General features: G+C 45.7%; 1 protein-coding gene and 1 non-coding gene across 2 annotated transcripts in view; one reads left to right on the top strand and one right to left on the bottom strand.

Moving 5' to 3' along the window:
* PPP6R3 (protein phosphatase 6 regulatory subunit 3) overlaps positions 1 to 11,197 on the bottom strand; it is an 88,376-nt gene extending 77,179 nt beyond the window's left edge. The window contains exon 1 of the mRNA XM_083163631.1: positions 11,067 to 11,197. The gene's annotated coding sequence lies outside the window, so the exon portion shown is untranslated. The remainder of the gene's footprint in view (positions 1 to 11,066) is intronic.
* Positions 11,198 to 11,900: 703 nt separating this feature from the next.
* TRNAA-AGC (transfer RNA alanine (anticodon AGC)) lies at positions 11,901 to 11,973 on the top strand. Its single transcript has one exon. It is a non-coding gene; the product is annotated as a tRNA-Ala (tRNA).
* The last annotated feature ends 4,250 nt before the right edge of the window (positions 11,974 to 16,223 follow it).

Raw genomic sequence — 16,223 nt, 5'->3', positions numbered from 1 at the left:
GGAACCCCCCCACAAGTGACCCCATTTTGGTCACCAGCTTTGGGAGGGGGGCTGGCGCTGCGGCTGGCGGGGGGGTGGGAGGGGTGCTGGCGCTGCGGCAGCCGGGTGGGTGGGAGGGAGGGGGGCTGCCGGGTGGGAGGGGGGGGGGGGCTGGCGATCGTTGGTGATCGGTGCGGTATACGCACACACACACACACACACACACACACACACACACACACACACACACACACTTGCACATTTTTTAATTTTAATTTATTTTTAACTTTTCCAGCAGCAGCATGATGCTGCTGCTGCGGGGGGGAGGGGGGAGGAGGGGAGCGCAGCGTGCGCTCCGGACGTAGCGGTTGAGCCGCTGGAGCTGCTGCTGCTGCCGGGTGAGTGCCCGGCGGGTGGGAGGGGGGTGCTGCCGCTCGGTGGTGATCGGTGCTGCACCGATCACCACCGTTTTCTGTGTTACCGAGCGGCTTAGCCGCCGGTAACACAGGAAACGCTGTGATTGACTGTTCAGATTTGAACAGCCAATCACAGCGATCGCCGACCGGGGGGGGCACCCCTGCCCCCCCTGGGCGACGAGGGGGGATGTCTGCTGTCAGGGACAGCAGACATCACCTAACTGTCACTGCGTCTCTAGACGCAGTGACAGTTAGAAGTCATGACGTATATATACGTCAACGGTCGGGAAGTACTTCCCGACCATGACGTATATATACGTCAAATGTCGTGAAGGGGTTAAAAGATGACGGTTCTCCCAGCTAAACACCTGCAAGAACCAGCATTCTCTGACTTGGCAGCACACTCAATTGAATAAATCTACCAGCTCCCTCCCGGTGCTATTCACAATGCTGAGAATTGCAAAAACATGCAACTCACTTGTCCCTAACGCTGGTGCTAAACTCTGAATTTTTATTTTTGGTTCCAAAGAAGGTTCCAGGTTTTCGCAGTCGCAATAACAAAAACAGGTTTGGGAACCTGTTAGTTTCTGAACAGAAACTGGTCTTTAGTTCTTTAAAGGGAGTTAACTTATTTTTCCCCATTGAATTAACTCCCGACCACAAAAAGCCATTTTTTTTAGCCAGAAAATGGATCTGCAATAATTGAATTCCACCCATATAGTCAGAAAAAAAAAAAAAAAAAAGTTTTACAATTTAGGGTAGCATAGCTTTCCCATAAAAACAGTTTGTTTTTAGTAGCAAATTTCCGAACATTTGCTCCCATAGAGTATTTTTTTTAGCACTAATGCATTGTAAAATTTAAGGTGTGAAATACATATTTCCATACTAGCGCCCACAACTTATTTTAAATTTTTTTTGTTGGCAGGGGGGGGGGGGGGGGGGCTGCTACTAGCAAATCAGCCAGTATACTTATAAATTGACAGTGCAGTCAAGGCCATTTAGACTATGCCGTAGTGTTGTGTATTTGGACTAAGCCCAAGTCAGCCATAGTCCAAGTCGCCCATGGCATTAGTCAAATTCTGCTAAATAAAAAATAAAAGAAGGACCCCTTAAATGTAAAATGGGTGCGTGATCAGTAGAGGACAATAGCATGGATGTTGGGGGAGGGGATACGGCTAGGCTGCCTAATCACTGTGGCCATGTGGACATTGGGGAGTATAGCCATGGGTGTGGGAGGGCTCCTCTTATTCTAGCTAGTGCTGAAGATTATCTTCCAGCAGCATCCCAGTGGGTACTTTTGACTGATAAACAAGTCAGTGAAAAGCCCCGCCTAGCTTGGTCACATCTTCTGTGTACGCACCAAGCTCTGGCTAGTTGCGGGTGGAAATTGAATACCACAGGGCAGTTAACCCAGGGAGCTATGACTTACAACTGGGAATAATTGAATAGCTTTGGGCACCTAAAGCTGAGGTAAGTCCAGTGGCTCTTTAGGTTAAGAATGGGTATCCTTAAAATCTGGACCGGTAAGGCACATTTTTGACAGCGTTTGGAAACCATTGATTTTAATAAAAAATATAAATAAATAAAAAATTCAGTGATTTATTGGCCTCACATCGCAAATGCCTCCAAAATTTTATTCTTTTTTTTTTTTTAAACAGGATTCTGAGGTGAATTAGAGAAAACTATTGTACCCCTTTGACACCAAGAACATTTCCCAGGTTATTGTCTGGTCAAACTGGATGTGAATGAATTTCTATGTGCAGAATCTATTCACCTCACACATGGGAGGCAGCCCAGCAGCTCTCCTGGGTGCTGGGCTTGCCCTCCAGTATGTTTGTTGGCGTTCCGAGGGACCCGGCTGGCAGACTTCCCGGCAATTGGAGATGCCGTCTCCAAGTGCCAGCCCAGGACCCGCCTCCGGTGCCTTGTCCCACTCGGCACTATGCCGGGTAGCACCTGGTTTGTATTCGGGTAGAAAAACCTGGGTGTGATCCTGCATTTGGTGTAAAAGGGTATTATTCTTTTGCATAGAAATCAGCTTTGTAACTTTCTCAAAACTTCTCCAGCAGTAACTATCTGCCCAGGGAAACAATTGCGGGTGGGACATTTTTATTAATTTATTTTTTAATACACCCCAAAGCACAGGATTTTACTATTAGTTGCCGGGACAGAAAATTGGATGCGAAGATTTCTATAAAAAGAATTGCTCCTTTTATCCCGCCACACACCTTCAGAGCAAGTCTGATTGTTACTTTCATTTTTTCCCCAAAAAAATATCAGTTTGACTTAAGCAGGGACCACTGTAGCACCAAATATTCCAATGAACTAATTAGACCATAAGTACTTCTGGAACAGCGTCTTCTTGTTCAAACGCCAGGAGCTGGGCGTTCTGCAGCAGCAGGTAGTATGCAAGTAAGTGATCCCTGATTTGTGCAATCCCCAACTGCAATTGCGCCTGCACAGCATTACCATGTTTACACTTGCATAATTTCCGACATGACATTTACTGGGCTTTGCAAACAATAGCCTCATGTAGAAGGTGTCACTGGGAATTTCTATAGCTATGCAATCTAATTAATGGCAACAATTCCTGGTTTCTACTACTATACCACTTCTGTAGTCTTAAAAATAGATAGACAGAAAATTTCTCATTACCATGTGTTGGTAAACCTTGAATCTATATCTCTAAAAGGCTAACTACTGCTCACCGCCATTAGGAGAATTACAGCCACTGACCACAAGAGGTCACTCAACAGACCAAATTACTCCTTTGTGAGCTAAAAGCTTTGCAGGGACACTGATCTGTTTGAAACTTGCTGGATATAGAGAGAGGAAGCAGTGAAGACAGATTGGAGGTAGGAGCCGATAGGGACTATGGCAGGGCTGGGCAACACCAGCCCTCCAGATGTTGATGAACTACACATCCCAGCATGCCTTGCATCTGTTTCAGCATGGCCACATAGCAAAACTAATGCAGAGCATCCTGGGATGTGTAGTTCATTAACAACTGGAGGGCCGGTGTTGCCCAGCCCTGGACTATGGGGTGGAGTGGAGAGTTTGTGGGCTAAAAACTATCACAGCTCCAAGGGAAAGTACATGGACAGACTTTTAACTAGTCCTTTTATGCACAGAAACCATGAACAGATTATATTACTGGCACATTTTAATCCGATTATGGAGCAAACCTATTACAAAACCAGTAAAAAAAAAAACACAATAGTCTAAAAAGTCAAAATGTCCAAGTATAAATGAATAAAGTACTTTTATGCTCCTACATCCAGCATTCATAGGCTACGCAGTGCAAGATGCCTGGTGCAAAAGAGCTGCCAAGTCGTTTACAACTCTCCAGTGTCCGGCTTCCCAAATCTACTGGATTCATTTGATATGTAGCATTTGCACATTGTGTGTGTGACAATCTGTATACGGAACACAACATGTATTGGAAGAACAACTAATAAGTGCCGGGCCAAATTGCCATTTTGGAATAATAGATAGGCTACATCCAGGGCCGCCATTAGTGGGGGTGCTATTGGAACACTTGTCCCGGGCCCTACCACTCTGGATAGAAGGGGGGCCCTGGGAAAAGTGCCTCAACACCCGCTGGTGCCGCTGAATTCTGTGCATACACTGTGGCAGGCCGTGGGTCACTCGCTGGCTGCCGCACACACTCAGACTCTAACCACTGATATTGAGCAAGAAACTCCTGGCAACGAGAATGTAGGTAAGCGGCAGTTATGTGGTCATTACGGTATGCAACGTAGTATGTAATGGGCATTACGGTGTGTGGCGTTATATGTTATGGGCGTTATGGTGGTCAATGCAGTATGCTATTTTTCATTATCCTTAATTGTAAAAAGTATTGATCTTAGACTAGATAAAATAGATGGTCCTGGTTTACAGTTTAATATTTCACCTGTGATTCTGATTCACGTGGATTGCTGGTGTTTTTAACCAAACTCTTTCCCTATTCATGAGTCCTGCTACTGAGCCCACGCTCCAACTGCCACCGCAGCCTGTACCCGCCGCTGCAGCATGGTATGGTCAAAATCTGTCAAGAATATTTTGTGTATCAATAGGGATATAATAAATCTCTATATCTTGCCATTCCCGGCCCCACAGTTTCTGATGGCGGCCCTGGCTACTTTGCTCAATACGCATTGGCAAATTGCACGTCCCTGTGGACATAAGCAATGGACATTCGTAGATACTGTACAGCCAACTAGACGTGCATCACTAGCAACTCATGTTATGCAAATGAAGGAGCAACGATCATTCAGTACCTCGTTAAATCTCTCTAGTGTATATGGGCAATCTGGCTCAAGGGCAGTATTTCCTCAAATGTGACTGATTGCCAGTCGCTACAGAATGAACCAAGCTTTAGTCTTACAGATATCAATTTCATACATGCAGATCAAAATAATCAGGTCTCATGGTCACCCTAAACACATTATTCTGGTTACCAAGATGTGTTTATCCGGCAGGCAAAATGATGTGCAATTCTTCCAGAGTCTCATGGACCAGGGAATGGCAGTTTGGCATGGCTGCATGCATGTATGGAGACAGATAGGTAGGTAAATGTTATATCCATATGGATAAATGGCAGTCTGTCCACATTCCACAAGCGAGGGAATTTTTTTTTTTTTTAAACTCAAGTGAAAAACTACCTAAAATATTGTGGTATATATTCAATTGATGTCGAAACTGCTGTCTTGCCGAGAAGGCGGCAGTTTTCGACATGAATAGACCGGAAGGGGTTACAATTTATTCAATCATAGCTGTTTTTATCCGGCAGGTCGAAATTTTCTGGCCAGCCGAAAACCAAGTGGATTGACTGAATAGTTGCTAATCCACCTGGATTTGGCCATGTTTATGGTAATCTCAATCTGACATGAAAACATGTAGGATTGAGTCAGGGAGGATGGTGCCAGGTGAGCAGCAGCAGCTTACTCTGCACGGCCCTCCTAGCCCCCATCATTTGGGATACCCCCTGTCAGGCAGTCATCTGGCACAACACATGGTGGAAGTGTATTTTGCTATGAACAAAAGGAGATTTGAGGACCTCAAAAGAGTTGTTGATGCTCACCTGGCTGGAAACGAATAGAAAACCATTTCTAAAAAGTTTAGACTCCACCAATCGACAGACAGATTGTGTACAAATGAAGGAACTGACAGACTTTACTCTTCCGAAAAGTGGTAGGCCATCCCAATTTTGATGCCTTGCTATTGGCGTGATTTGTGTTGGTCACAAAACAACCCAAGGTAAACTAAGCAACTGAAGGCCTGTCTCACATAAGCTAGTGTTAATAGTTTATGGTGTGCAATGCAAGGAGAAATCCATCGTTCATCTTCCGGTTGCTAAAGACCACCTGTACAAGCCCGAAGGCTGGGGAAAGGAGAACACTGCAACCAGCATATAAACCTCAGACTATCTTTGAAACACAGTGGTGGTATCATTGTTTAGGACTGTGTTGCTGCATCAGGCCAAGTACAACATGCCATCATTGATGGGATAACAAATTCAGAATTATACCAGAATATTTTAAAAGGAAAAGGTTAGTACATCTGCCCGTGAGCTGCATCTAAACAGAATGGGGGTCATGTAGCAAGCCAAAAACCCAAAGCTTACAAGCTATTTGATCAAAGAATGGATAAAGGCAAAGTTTTGGAATGGCCAAGTCAAAGTCCTGACTATAATCCAATCAAAATGTTGTGGAAGAACCTCAATGAGCAGTTCATGGTGAAACCTACCAACATAACTGAACTTTTACACAGAAGAATGGGGTGAAAGTCCTCCAACCCAATGTTCTGGACTAATCAACAATTACTGGAAGCGTTTAAATGCAGTTATTGCTGCACAAAAGGGGTCATACCAGATACTGGGCCAGATGTATCAAGCTTCAAAAAGTGATAAGATGCAGTGATACACATCCAGCCAATCAGCTCCTACTTGTCATTTTTTAAACCAAGCCTGTAGCACGACCATTACAAGCCGACTGGCTGGCTGTTTATCACTCTGCACTTAGTCACTATTTGCAGCTTGATACATCTGGCCCACTGAAAACAAAAGTTACACACACTTTTGCCACACAGATGTGATTTTGAAATTACCAAGGCTGATCTTTTGGTCTCATTTGTTTTTTGGTTCTTTAGGACTAATTAAGACAAATTAAGATAAAGGTCAGCAGACCTATAGAAAGTGCAGAAGGTTCACAAACTTTTAAGCACCACTGAATGTGATCAGTCCTGAAAAAAACCTGTGTTTTTCCAAGGCGTCTGATTATCAATCTGCTGCGAATGCATTGTAATGTACGAGGCCATTAGGAGAGAAAAAAAAGGTTGTGTCTTTTCTGATCGCAAGCTGTTGGAAAGTTGACAGGAAGTCTGCAAAAGCGCAATGGAATCTGCTGCGCTATATAAGAAACTGTAAACAGATATATTTGGGGGTGATAATTGGATGTTTTTGCGGAGGATCAGGAAAAACTGCAGTCCTGCCCAAGAGTTTTCAGCGATGGGGTAAAATGTCCATCCTCGATCAGCACACAGGCAGAGTAGGTTCTGGGTTACACAAAGATTGGTGTTGCAGCAGCCAATAGACAACTGATGTCCACCCATTAAGCCTAGAATGGGCTGAAAAACTGAGGAAACGCCAAATTTAGGGAGGCCAAACATTTAACACTGGCTCCAATTGAGGCGTTCTCCATATAAGGCACACCACCAGTACAGGCACACCACCAGTACAGTGAGACAACAACTACTGAGCAGCCATGCTATGTGGCCCAAAAAACAACAACACAGGATTTGTAAAGGACGCGGTGCATAATAAGCAAAGGGCTTCTGTAGTAATAACTTGTCCATAGCGGTTTTTAATTAGCTTGTATTGAACATAATATTCCACATAACTAGAGATTACTGAAGTCACTGTATTAATACAAATATGCAAAGCTCTGGCCACTATTTATGTGTTGATCCAGAAATGAAAATTTTGTGGCCAAGCTGCTAAGTGAATCTGCCCCCCAGAAAGATGTTCCTGAAGCACTTTCCAGTGCCAATCCCTTTCCACGTTGGCTGTATAAACCATAGTGGCATTGACGAGAACATTACCATCTAGTTATAACCAGATTCCCCACAAATTACAGTAAGAAAAAAAAAATTCTTAGTTATGTTATGGCCCTTACACAGGGGGTAAGTTAAGGGAGGGGCAATAGGCACCATCAACTGACGATTAATAGCCAGCATGCAGGATAAATCTAGTCAATCTCTGGTCAGGGCCAGTATTGTCACCAGGAACAATGGCCCTGACACATCGCTGACACTACTCAGCAGTGCCGTCCCATGTGAAGGGCCCTTAATACCCCATTCACTCAAGCCTTTTTCCCCGGGAACAACAACATCTCGGGTGTAGTGCTGGAGGGAATGTGCCCCGGGCCAAAATCTCAGGAGCAATGCCCAGGCACTACAACCCTGCTAGCTACCAGGGTTGCTCCCAGGATATTCACAGGGCATGGTGTGGTATGAAGGGGTAACCAGGTCAAGCTCCCCGTTCAATCGCTGCCTCCTCCCAGCCCTTCAACAACGCGCCGTCGCTCCGCCCTTGTATGACGTCACTGACCCAGCAATAAGCCGGATCACACGGGGAGCTTGCAGCCTGCAAATGCCGGGGTCGCTTCTGGAATGGATCCCTGCCCTAATCCTAGGAGCGACCCCAGCATTTGCGGTGTGAATGGGTTATAAGAATGCATCTAACAAACTGATAAAGAACAGTGCAGGTCCACCACCTGCTGAGGTAGCCCTGTTTCATGTGGATTCTAAATATATAGATAGAGAGGGCACATGACTGGAGTTTACATCTTCCATGCTGTGACGGAACAGTAGGCAACAAGTTTCCCAGGACTAAATTACATGGGTTAACTTATTGTAGCCACAAATGGAGATACTCTTGGCTGTTGCCAAGTTAGCCCATGGAGATCAACATTGATCAAAAACAGAATAAAATATAACATTAACTAGATTGGTACAGGAACCAACCCATGCCGAATGTGTCCTGGTTGGAACACATGGGCAAAAATGGACATCAGTAGTTGCCCATCACTCATGTCAAGTTGAATCAGTCACATGTGGCTAAAGGCCCATACACACTGGACGACTGAGCTGAAAGCCGCTCAAAACAGCCTATTTGAGCGGCTTTCAGCTCAAAGCCGCCCAGTGTGTATGCCCTGGTGGTGAGCGCTGCTGTGCGCTCCCGCATCATCTCCGGGAAAGCCGCTCATCTGCTGGTTATAACAACAGGTGAGTGGTGTTGAGGACAGCTTTGCATAGCTCTGCAACGCCGTCCTTCCCCTCCGTCGATGCCAGGCAGGGGGAAAGCTGCTCAGTGTATATGCACTGAGCGGCTTTCCCCGCAGCGATGATGGACATCATCGCTGTCCATACACGCTGGGCATAGTCGCCCAGTGTGTATGGACCTTAAGTTTGCATAAACCAGTGTTTCCCAAACGTTGTGCTGTGGCACCCTGATGTGTCTCAAGACACTTGCAGGGGTGTCAGGGTTTGGTGGTACAGGCCTTATTCAAATTATAAATGGTCAATGTAACAGGCAAAATACATTGCTTGTGGCTGCCAATCAAAATAGGTGGATAAATAAAATAGAATCCTGTCCCTCGCCACTTAAACTAAACCTTAAGGTGCATAGATATTTTGACTATGGGAATAGGTCTATTGTCCTCGCAACACTGACCCCGCAGGGGTGTGCATTGGCATAGAAGACTTACTGTACTATGTTTGTACTGATATGGACTATATAGTCCATATCGTTAGTTAAAATTGCACCATATGTATGCCCCATACGGATTATATTTAAATACAATTAATGTAGTTTAATAACTTTTTCTGATTTATAAATAAAAAACTTTTGGCCATAAAAAAGGAAATTTATACTCTAGGATGCCATGATTCGAAAGTTTGGAAACTTTCTATAGCCTCGCGCACCTGAGATCATGCCGGGAAATTTATGTGATGACCCAGGTCGAGGTGCGGTGTGAAAGCAACAAACTTTATAACCTAGGGTGAGCAACCCGGCAATTTAACCAGATTTATAAGAAAGGCTGATGTGAACATGCTGGACCGTGGTATTATTGAACATAGGGAGGGGGGGCTATCATGAAAAGCTATGAAAAAAAAAAAGAAGCTTGAGGCTCCATATTGTAATACTTCATTTATTGAACTTGTTTATATAAAGAGTCACGCATCTGGGTCTGCAGGCATAGAACAGTTGCGTGTACCATCATACCTTCTCTCGTATACACAGAGCTCCTTTTAGGAGTTTTAGTTTGCACTTTAAATTGAGTATGCATGGACTATTGGCAAACCCAGTGGTTCCCAAACCTTTTTGAATCACTGCAACCCAAAGTATCAGAATTTCATAGTACCCTTGTTCCATAAGTTTCTTTTTGAGAAATTAAGATATTCAATAACTAAATTGTGTTTATAGGTCATCCTTAAGGCTCTCATACACTACGTGACCTCTCCGTATGGAGAAATCACATGCGATGCCCATTAAACTTCCCGGCCAACAGGATCATATACAATATATCGTATGCGGTCATTCTGCATACGATAGATTGTATGTAATCCCACTCCCTGCTGCCGGGAGGCTATCGGACGTGCAGCAGATTCGACGCTGAAGTGCACGGAACTGCGCATCAGATGTCAAACACATGCAATTTGGCCACTTTACACCTGATTTCTTGCCCTGATCCATTAAAATTGGGTAAAAAGTGACCAAATTGCACTATTGTATGTATGGCCAGTTATATGGAGGGTGACAAGATTGGCAGTCAACATCTCTGGATTTCTGGATTTACCTATTAAATAGACCATAAACAATTTTAATATGTCCTGGACCACCAATGCAAGACACCCTTGCAAGTGCCAAGGCAGTTTTGGAACCACTGAGGTAACCATTAAATTTAGATCTCAAAAGAAAAAAAAAAATGTTCTTTAAACTTTTGAATACACAAACCAGTTCTTCATAAAAGATGTATTTTCCAACTAACCAGAATACCTGCTCGCTCTGTCTCCTCTCCTAAGCACAGAAAAACTAGTAGCAACACAGACAGATGAAACAGAAGGAGGTAAATAAACACTAAAACATTTTAGTTGACAGAATACCCGCAAAGGCCACTCTTGGCATCTTGGTATATGCCCAAAAGTACATGGCCCAGAGGAACCTGATCATACACATAACACTGGCACATGACTGTGCTACAGGGCTTGGTGAGGGCACAGCTCCCTGCACACCAGCCGGCACAGATGGGCCCATATCCCTGAAGAAAGACATAAGTCAGGCCAGTCACAGGCTGACCCGAGTCAGGGTAGGCAGGTGACCTGTGACCCGACAGGGTTGGCTAGCAGGAGGTGGTGCGGGACGAGGCCTAGTGGTGATCCAGCTGAGAGGGGACCAGGAAGGGATAGCTCCTAGCTGGCTGCGTGAGAGGAAGCTTTCCCCTCCCTCCCAGCTCCTCCATACCCGGCTGCACCACTACAGAAGAGTGCCCTGCGCCCCTCTCAGAGGACAAGTAACCCGGGCGACGGCGGACACATCCCCTGCGAGCCCCCGGCGGCTTCCGGACACACCGCACGACGCCAGGCACCAACACACACACAATTACTCACCTAAAGCGGGGAACGACCTAATCCAGTCAGGCGGGAAAATTGCTCAGCACTATAGGCGACTTTTCAAGATGGTGGACATATCAACTGTTCCATCCCTCCCCGTCCTCCTTCAGGAGACCCCCGCAGCCAATCGGGCGAGGTAGCCGGGGTTCAGCTTACAAAAATCAGTGGCTACTGGCTGAGACGGCTGCCTGTCAACAGCACCCGCCTTGTTGTGCATTGAAAACGTCCGCAGATTGGGCGCTGCTACTGTCTGTCAGCTAAATTGCGTTACAGCTATTACCACGCCGTGATTGGTCGCTGCTCAGAGGAGTCAAACTTCAACTCTGCCAATGGCCCGGTGTAGCGGGCCCGGCCGCAGCCTGCTAGGCCTTAGTAACAACGTGACGTCATGCAGACTGACAGCCCGCTGGAGCAATGGCTGGTCGTGACCATACCCATCTCGCCAATGGAAGCCAGCGACCCGGCTCTACGTGTTAGCGAATAGCTGCGCTTTCAGGGCGGGCTGCCTGTCACACTGTTTCGGGGCAGAAGTGAGGGGGGATGGGGGGATGGGGGGACGAGTAGGTTCCCTGCCGCTTGAATAGCCGCAGGGAGCGAGGCTTCATGCGCTTACCGTGTACCTTGTCATCATACTCTGTCATTATGTACAGTAGTACGCGGAGCTGCGGCCATAAGCTGTATGTTGGCGTAGTAATTAGCAAAATACGTAATAGCGCACGTTAATGGCGTAGTGACTAATAGTCATGGTCTACTACGTTAATAGAGAGTGCGTAGCTGTGTTACCAGAGTATGCGCTTTAGGGGACGCCGCTAGGTGCAGGGTGTATGTGAAGGGGAATTAGCTCAGATGGTAGAGCGCTCGCTTAGCATGCGAGAGGTAGCGGGATCGATGCCCGCATTCTCCACAGTTTTCCCAAACAGTATATTAATATTTGTTAATACGTCCTCATCACATTTGTTCCCACTTTTAAATTTTATATTTTAATGTCATTTTTTTTGGGGGGGGGGGGGGTTCAAGTCCACCTCATTTGAATCTTCCTCCCTAGCTGTGCTCCCTTCATATTTTGCACACTGGATACGATAGTTTATTATTTTTATCAGTTTATTCAGTCATCAGAAGCTGTACACTGCCCGCGTGTGGTATAGAAGATCTATAGTTGGGATGGACATTGCATCATGATGTTTTACAACCATCGATTTTTTTATTTTATTTTTTACCACTTGATGGCGGCATTATGATGTTTGCCGCCATCAAATGGTAAAAATTCAATGGTCCCGTCCCCCTTATAGACACGCTGCAGTGCTTCTGCGCACCCCAGACATTTGCGCAGGGGCAAATAAAAAGGTATTTTTTGCGCATGCACAAGTCATATGAATATTTTGGGACTATGTAAAAACCGGACTCAGACAAGACCCCGGACCGCCTGTATTAAGGAGCTTGTAGTGTCCGGTAACGGGCATACTTGCCTACTTTTGAAAACTAGTTTCAGGGAGATTATAGTTGGTAGTAGAATTTTGCATAGCGACTCATTGAGGGGGCGTGTCATGCTCCACCCAAAGGGAGAGAGATTGTGAACGTGGCACCCAGTGGCATAACTATAGGGCCGCATCCCCCGCGGGGGCAGGGAGGTGCCGGGGGTCTGCGAAATGAGGGAGATTGGTAGACCAATGAGGGAGAGAGGGATATTGCTGTTCTTACAGGGAGTCTCCTGCAGAATTCAGGAGGGCAAGCAGCTATGGGTAAGGGGAGTGTCTCATCCAGGGCGTGCCTTGTCTGGGGGGGATTCCTGTGATAGCTTTCACCAGGGACATGGGGAAGGGGAGATTACAGCCTCCCCGTGTGGTCTGGACCGTTCTGGTTTTTGCTACATGCTCAGACCATACAGGGAGGCTTTATTCTCCCCCTCCTCCTCTCCCTGGTGACAGCTATCATGTGAAGCCCCCCCGGACAGTACACCCTCCGGACGGACGCTACAAGCTCCGAAATGGTAGCGTCTAGATCCCCTTCAGTTTTGACAATTTTCCCATCATGCCCTGGTTCCACGTATACCTGGAGGGGGAATATAAATCTGTGGCGAGCAAAGCGAGCCACCATGCCCGAAGCATGCAAGCGTAGCGAGCCCGCGAGGGTACAATACAGCTAAAATAAAACAAAATAACTGACACCTACGTGAATTACAGATAAAATAAAAAACCGTTGTAAGGGCATCTAACAACTTCCGCCCTCACTGAACATCACATCCTGTAATCAAAACTGAAGGGGATCTAGTCTCTACCGCTCCGGAATGCAGAGTTTGATGTCCGATCCAGAGTTTTGTCCGGGTCCGGTTTTTACCCATACCCGAATATTTTTTCTATGAATTCTGTTGATGCGATGGTCAGTGACCATCACATCCAAATATTTAATATCAGATGCCCAGCCATCATTTGATGGTGGGCTTCCAATGTCCATCCCTAATCTATAATGTCTGGGTAGTTATTGGGTCAACACAACAATGATTGACAAGGTCACACGGGGAACATGACAATGGTCAATACAAGATTTTTTTGTTTTTGAGTATTGTATTGAATGTTTGGTGGTCACAATCCGTGAAAACGTGTACCCTCACGAGCTCACTCTGCTCACCATGCCTCAGGGAAGGCAGCTTTCTCCAGTACCCCTGTTCTAGGTAACTCACCCTCTAATATAGTGACAATGTATGAATTACTTTACAATCTGAAACCTGACTCATAGAGGAGGGTAATGCATGATGGCCTACTGGGATTTTTCTTATGGGACAGTCCGATTATCAAACGACAAGACATGCATACGGATCGTAACGCGCACGAGTGTGGCCAAACAGCAATACAAAAATCAGTGACTTTTTTTTAATCGCAATCCCCTCGCAACTTGACTGACAGGAAGTCGGCCTGTTTTAGTGGTATCCTGACATTTTCTGGGAATATCAGGAAAAACAGAGGTGTGCCCAAGCTTTTTCATGGAGGGTGTGTGATGTCCGCTCCGGTCTAGATCAGCCTGTTTCTATTGCTGGGTTGTGGAAGAGTTAAGGTTACACACTGTCTGCACACACTGGAAAATTCATTTAATGGTGAGGTATGGGGCCTGTGAGGTATCAGTCTTTCTCTCTCTCCTCTTATGGGCCCCATACATCAGCAATCACAATTAATGGTTTTCCAGATCCAGTGATTTTTTGACCAGATAAATGGTTTCTACAATCTATTTGACTTGCCCACACATTACAGATTTATTTCAGTGATCGGCAGATTTTTCCCATCTAAAGATTGCATCTTCATATCTGGAAAGTGCCCATACATCAGCTCAATCGATTGTCATTTCAGATGTTACTTCTTTTCATAATGTAAATAGAAGAAGAAGACGAAACGGGAACGCCCACACATATAAAAAACAACCGCAGATAATACCAGATTATTAAACATGTTTAAAAATCTGATTCAGCAATCGATTGGCGATCCCTATTAATTGTTGATTGGGATTGCCAAAAGGGGGAGCCCACACATTAAAGATTAATTGTGACAATCATCTCCAGATCTGAGGATTGTCACAATTAATTGCTGATGTATGGGGCCCATTAGTTAATTTTGCCGCAGGCTGCAGATTGGCAATATTTTCGCAAGCGACTGAAAGACTTTCACAGGGTGGGTTTACACTCTGGGTGGCGACTATATGATCGCGGGGCTCTGCAATTTTGCACAGCAGTGATCAGGTCTGTATAACCCCCAATTTACCATAACTCTGAGCTTGACAAATATTTTAAATATCTAGGAGCCAAGATCAAGGTGTAGGGACCAAACCACTGTCATCAAAAACATAAAAATGACCCATCCCCTTAATCTAGCTATGAGAAGATGTATTATAGCCGTTCCTGCTTCACATCTTATAAGCAGAGAGCAATATTGACGGGATGTGTTTACATATTTGCCACTGAACTCCCCCTGATCACGATACAATGCAAAGAGCATCAGCATAACTACCAACCTTTGCCATTATAGCGTCAGGACCTGCCGTGTCAAAGGCTCGACCCACCCTAAAAGGGGTGGAACTAAGGGGAGGATGGGCATGGCCTAGCATTGCAACCCTCCTGTTTTCATCATTTTCGAGGGTGTACCCAACTCTCTCCTAGCAGCTGGGCAGCCTCCGGCTTCCTCCCTGCACTCCCTCCCCCTACTTGCGCATTGCATCTCTTCAGAGATCACCAGAGCAGAGCAGCGGTGATCACCGCCCCCCCCGCCCAACTGCTCTCCCCACCTGCGGGACATTGCCAGCTGCGGGAGGGACAGCGGGACAGTCTCCAAATAGCGGGACTGTCCCACTGTAATCTAAACAGTTGGGAGGTATGCATCAGCATAGTCATGGTGCTTTGTGTCTCACCTCCCGGCTAGCTCGACATAATGTAATCTCCAGTGTGCAGCCATGACCCTCTGCATCCGGTATCACAGATACTGTAAAGAAAAGGGATTTTTCACTACGTTATCTGCTTTTATACATACCATGGCTGTTTGCAAGGGTCAAATAAGGCTTACAGTGCTCTATGGGAGGAATTCAACGGTTTTGTGTGCTGGCAGCCACTAGATGGAGTCTGATATAGCAATTCAAGTGATGCTCCATTCGGCCATGCAAAGACGCTGGTGCTGAAATTACTAGGGGGTAATTCAGACCTGCTCGCTAGGCTGTGTATATTCGCTGCCTAGCTCCCCAGGTTAACGCCACCCCGCCAAACGCACGCCCCCCTCCCGCCCTAATCCCTGCACTACAGTGAGAGCAGAAGTGTGCGCTTACACATCCACTCGCATGCGTCCGCACTCACCATCAAATGATTTTTCCTCTGCTCGCAGATAAAAGTAAGCCAGGACTTAACCGCTAAGCTGCCCAGTCATCTGCAAATTGGGAGTGGATGCTGACATCATGTGATGTCAGGGGCACGCCCGACGTCACAAAAAATAAACAAAAATGTTCACTGTTCACTGAACGTTTTTGTTTATTTTTTTATTTTTTTTTCAAAACAAGAGAGATGTTGGTTAAAGAAAAATTATTTGTTTAATATGTTATTAGACACATAAATATATAATACAGTATAATAATCAGTGCTCACAGTATTAAGCCTTCATAAGTGATATAAATTATAAAGGAAAATGT

This window comes from Crinia signifera, chromosome 11, assembly GCF_055691185.1.
Source record: "Crinia signifera chromosome 11, ASM5569118v1, whole genome shotgun sequence".
Classification (NCBI taxonomy): domain Eukaryota; kingdom Metazoa; phylum Chordata; class Amphibia; order Anura; family Myobatrachidae; genus Crinia; species Crinia signifera.
Note: the sequence above shows the minus strand (reverse complement) of the source record. Positions and strands in the feature narration are given on the sequence as shown.